The sequence below is a fragment of the Zootoca vivipara genome, chromosome 9 (genome assembly GCF_965207765.1).
Source record: "Zootoca vivipara chromosome 9, rZooViv2.hap1.1, whole genome shotgun sequence".
In the NCBI taxonomy this organism is placed as follows: domain Eukaryota; kingdom Metazoa; phylum Chordata; class Lepidosauria; order Squamata; family Lacertidae; genus Zootoca; species Zootoca vivipara.
Window position 1 is genome coordinate 14,882,002 of NC_142592.1, and position 5,720 is coordinate 14,887,721.

General features: G+C 42.7%; 1 pseudogene; it reads right to left on the reverse strand.

Moving 5' to 3' along the window:
- Positions 1 to 4,719: 4,719 nt before the first annotated feature.
- Positions 4,720 to 4,899, reverse strand: LOC118091591 (U1 spliceosomal RNA; annotated as a pseudogene).
- Between the last annotated feature and the right edge of the window lie 821 nt (positions 4,900 to 5,720).

A 5,720-nucleotide genomic window follows, 5' to 3' on the forward strand; every position in this document is an offset into this window, starting at 1 on the left:
CCATTTTTGGTGCCCATAGAAGGGCAAAGAGACACCGGAAGTTACATCGACGCAACTTCCGGTGTCACACGGCTGCCGGTCCCAGATTCTGCAGTCCGGGACTTGGAAGGTAAGCTCAGAGCCAGTGCATCAAAAGGGCTGAGAGAGCTTCCCAAGAGGGGAGGCTAGCAGAGACAATGGGATGCTCTTTTGCAGCCGCAGCCACCGTTGCCACTCGAGACAAGCGCTGGCTCCTCCCCCTCCCTGAGCTTGGCAGCAGCAGCAGCACTGGTGGGGTAACAGGGACATTCCAGGATCAATTCAGAAGCTGGGATGGCTTTCATAATTCTGGGACTGTCCCTGGACACTTGAAGGGTATTGCCAGTCCTACTTGGAATTGCTGGGGATTGACCCTGAGACTTTCTGTATGCAAATAAGATGCTTTACCATAGAGCTATGTGTCCCTTCTCTGAAGTAGTCCTGGAGGTTGGACAGAGAGGTCTTCAGCCCCCAGGCATATGTTTCCAATACAGATGAAGTTGTGTGTATGTTGCAGCGTGTGATTTGTGCACATGTTACACTTACCTTTTTTTTTTTACACTACCTTTGCGCATACAGTTGCGGGGAATGATATTCCCACAGGAAATTGTCACATTAGCAGTTCAGTTCAATACTTCCTACTCATAACAAAGCTTGCGCTGAGGTAGGCCTGCTTTTCATTTCAAACAGTAGGAACAGAAATCTATTTTGTGAAGGAACTTCTCTTTACCAGGCTAGTTATAATGCTTCTATAAAAATAAAAACAAATAAATAAAAGCTCCTGAATTCTAGAATACCTGAACTTCCAAGTTGTGCTCGTGTTCAAAGAGCTTTCATTATTATTTTAATCTCCAAAGAGAGATTGTAGGACTAGCCTGGGAACACGAAAAGCAATTATCAAAATCCACTAAATGAAACTTAAGGCTACCCAAGACATGCCAGTTCTTGCTGTGAGAAAATTCAAGATATCGTGTATGGTTTGTTTCCCCCCTCAACAAAAATGAGATTATGCATTAATAAGCTTTAGAGAATTGTTTACCTCTCGGAAAAATTAGAATGAATTGTCTTTCTATGTGAAAGCTGCTAGTATAGTTTAAATACAGATTTATTAAAGACAGAGAAGTCAAGTCTGAAGAGAAACTTTTTGCTTCAACTTGTGTGTATACCTGGATCTAAGGATGTAGGCCTAGCATGGAAAAGTTAGACAACCCTGACCCAGACATGTTACTCCTGTAGAAAGCTAAAAGGGCCTGAAACCCCAACCCCCCACCCCTTACACACAGTCATAGCTGCCAAGTCTCCCGTATTCCCCGGGAAACCCCCATTTTTCCAGGCGTTTCCCGCAGGCAGCCCGGATTTTAAAAAACCTCGTAAATCCCCCGGATTCTTACCGGCCCAGGGAGGCTCCTTCTGCACATGTCTGGAGTCTCTGGACATGCGCAGAAGCGATTTCTGGCACTGTGGCCATTTTGGAAATGGGAAGAACATGCGTAGAAGCGACTTCCGGTGCCGCTCTGCCCAGTTCCAAAATGGCCACAGCGCGACTTCCGGCGCTGCGGCCCTTTTGGAAATGGGCAGATGCATAGAAATGCATAGAAGCAACTTCCGGTGCTGCTCTGCCCAGTTCCAAAATGGCCACAGCGTGGCTTCCGGTGCCGATCCCGGATTTTTCAATCTGGGAGTTGGCACCTATGCACACAGTTAGAGGCAACATATAGGGCCCTGAAAATCAGGCCTGTTGGAGGATTTGTGGGGGCCTTTGTAGGCGTGGGACAGAAATTCAACTGAGCTTGTATCCAAATCTGCCAAATTCACACTTTCTGAAACAATAAGCAAATGAAAATGTGGTCATTCTTTGACATTTGCCCTTCTCCGAATTTTGCAATGAAGTTCTCCAAGCAAGCTATATGGAAGAAGAAGAAGAAGAAGAAGAAGAAGAAGAAGAAGAAGAAGAAGAAGAAGAAGAAGAAGAAGAAGAAGAAGAAGAAGAAGAAGAGGAAGAAGAAGAAGAAGAAGAAGAAGAAGAAGAAGAAGAAGAAGAAGAAGAAGAAGAAGAAGAAGAAGAAGAAGAAGAGGAGGAAGAAGAAGAAGAAGAAGAAGAAGAAGAAGAAGAAGAAGAAGAAGAAGAAGAAGAAGAAGAAGAAGAAGAAGAACAACAACAACAACAACAACAACAACAACAACAACAACAACAACAACAACAACAACAACAACAACATACTGGTGTAAAGTGTACATAAAAATGCATTATGCTCAGGCTCTGCAAAATATGTATTATTAGGCAAAATTTCACACTAAAAATGTGTTGATTGGGAGAAATTTGAACTAAGATGCTGATGAATTCTCACGATGACTTAAAAAAATTGTGTACTGATATGGAAATTTGGAGAGTTGAATGCAGGATGGGGGGGGGAGTGAATGAGAAACTGAGAGACACAGAAATTGACAGCTTCACCCATCCCTAGGACTTTGGGTAGAGCAGCAGAGCCTTTCCCACCATCAATGCTCCTCTCAACTGATGGAGGCACCTTCTTAGTGCTCTCTATAAGCACTGGGGGTTAGGATTGCTCTGTTAATACGGAAGTGATTTAAGAAGAACACATATATGCATGAATCAACCACTGGCTCTTAAGGATCTGCTCCACTTTACGTCTTTTGGGTCTGATGAATGGTTTGTGCAGGGAAGTTGACTTGAGTTTAATACATGGCATCATTAGCAGCCAGGCCCTGCTGTAGTGACATTAATTTATCTGACTCAATGAGTATTATTAATCAGGATAATTGGCCTTGCAGGCAATATTTCCTTATTTCATTAATTTTCACAAGAGAACTCTGAGGTAGGTAGGACACTTTAATTCCCATTTTACAGAAGGGAACAGTGTTTATTGCTATTTTGGTGATCTTTTAATGGCTATGCCTGAGGCTCAATGAAAGCTGTGATACGAGCACACTTTTGTATCAAAAGAGAAGAGAGGTGGGCTTTAAAACGGCTTCTTCAGTTTGGCCTTGCCCCTGTTTTCGTACCAAAATAGGTAATGGAATGTGCATTATATTGAAAAAATAAAAGCCTGCCCTCACTTTCTCTACCCTTGAGCTCCACAAACTTTAGGATATGAATTAAGGACACTGGGTCCATTAAATTAAATGAGAAAAGAAAGAAAAAAATGCCAGGAAGAGTGTAAGCCACCATTCATTTTTACGACAGTGTTATATTTGTTAAGGAAATGTTATATTAGGCATTCCATAAGGCTGAATGATGAATAGGTTTGTGGAGACTATGTTCCCAAAGTTATTTGAACATTCATCTAGCCTGTTTTATAGAGCTGACAGTTAAATTTAGGAGGTGAACTTTTGTGCCTCAGTCCTGTACCCAATATGAGAGGGAACAGGGTAGTCTTGCGTAAGGATTCTGATGAAAACACCCCTACCAACATCAGTTCAGGGCCCTTACTTGAGTGTGTGTTTGTTTTTACAGTTTTCCATGTATAAGACACCCCCCATGTATAAGACACCCCCTATTTTTTGAGCCCCAAACTAATTAAAAAAATTATTTATATCTTTAATTGCAACATCCCATGTATAAGACGACCCCCAATTTTAAACTTTAAAAATTTTGGGGGGGGAATATAGTCTTATACACTGAAAAATACAGTATTTTAAACTTGTACTTCATCCCAAAGTGATCCCAAGGTGGGAAATGACTAAAACGAAATATAGTACAAATCGTAATTAAAGAATGAGCAGGAAAGACGACAACAACAGCAAACCAGTAGCAGAGTAACAGTCACGTCAGTCATGTTGGGTAAAGTGTAAAGGTAAAGGACCCCTGGATGGTTAAGTCCAGTTAAATTAGACTAGGGGTTCAGCACTCATTTCTGCTTTCAGGCTGAGGGAGCCGGAGTTTTGTCTGCAGACAGTGTTTCTGGGTCATGTGGCCATCATGACTAAAGCACTTGTGGTGCACAGAACACTGTGATGAGTACCAGAGTGCACAGAAACGCCGTTTACGTTCCCCCTGAAGCGATAACTATTGATCTACTCATGCTGGTATGCTTTCAAACTGCTAAGTTGGCAAGAGCTGGGACAAAGCAACGGGAGCTCACCTTGTCACATGGAACAGTCATAGAATCATAGAATCATAGAGATGGAAGAGACCACAAGGGCCATCCAGTCTAACCCCCTGCCAAGCAGGAAACACCATCAAAACATTCTTGACATATGCCTGTCAAGCCTCTGCTTAAAGACCTCTAAAGAAGGAGACTCCACCACACTCCTTGGTAACAAATTCCACTGCCGAACAGCTCTTACTGTCAGGAAGTTCTGTTTAGGTGGAATCTTCTTTCTTGTAGTTTGAATCCATTGCTCCTTGTCCGCTTCTCTGGAGCAGCAGAAAACAACCTTTCTCCCTCCTCTGTATGACATCCTTTTATATATTTGAACATGGCTATCATATCACCCCTTAACCTTCTCTTCTCCAGGCTAAACATACCCAGCTCCCTAAGCCGTTCCTCATAAGGCATCGTTTCCAGGCCTCTGACCATTTTGGTTGCCCTCTTCTGGGCAGTCAAACTGCCGACGTTACAATCGGCAAGCCCAAGAGGTTTGGTGGTTTAGACCACAGCGCCACCTGTGTTCCTTTTTTAACCATATCAACAATTGTTATCAACTGTACAACTTGGGAAGGTTTTTCTTTCTTTTTTTCCGGGGAAAGCATAAACACAGTCCTCCACTACCACAAATTATGCAGTCGAGTTTCCCGCATTTGGGGAAATCGCAGCGGTTAGCAAACCCACAATGCAACGGATGAGCCTGACCCGGGGTGGGGGTGGGGGTGGGAGGGAACCCTTCATGATCAAAGTATCTCCCCTGCCAGGTAAGTAGTATCCTGTCACCTGTGTCCCTTTTGTAACCATATCAACAATTGTTATCAATTGCAGGACAAAAAACTAAAACCAAAAAAGAAAAGCCAAATGGAACAAATTCAATCGTAACTGCCAGACTATCTAATAGTGCAGAATAGAGGTACCCTTTCCTTGGTTACAACACATTATTGTTTGATATGCTGTTTCTCAAATCAGCTGCACACTGACTGCAGTCCTTAAGCAATTGCTAATTCATCTCTAGCCAAGATGTGGACACCATCTCAGAGGGGAATGTCTTCAACTCCCCAGTGTCTGCCTTAGCACAAGTGTCTGCACAACCAGAAACAAATTTGACACTATTGAAACCATGCTGTGAACAGTTAGGGTGGAAAGAGCTGTGAAATGCACCAAAACAACAACTTCAGTGCACTGCGAAAGGGTTGCATGAACACATTCTCAGACACTTCCACTTGAAATAACTCCTTTTCAATGAGGCTGATTCTTGAGCTGCATATTTTCATAGTTATTCCCCCCCCCCACTCAATAAAGAAGAAAAGCAGGATCTAGCTGTAACTTTGGCTCTTGATACCGCTACTACTGAAAACATAAAAGCATTAGTCTTTTGGAATTCACATCAGTAAGAAGAGGCTGGTTCTCATTTGCCTGTTGCTCATGTAAGTGCCTTTGACAGATCCTTCACCTCATTTATATTCCACATACAAGTGTTACCGTGATAGCAAGAAACGTGGCCTTGTTTCTTTGCAAAAGTCAGACAAATTCAATCACAGGGTGACTGAATACTGAAGCAGATTGAAAAGATTTCCTTTATAAAAAAGAAAG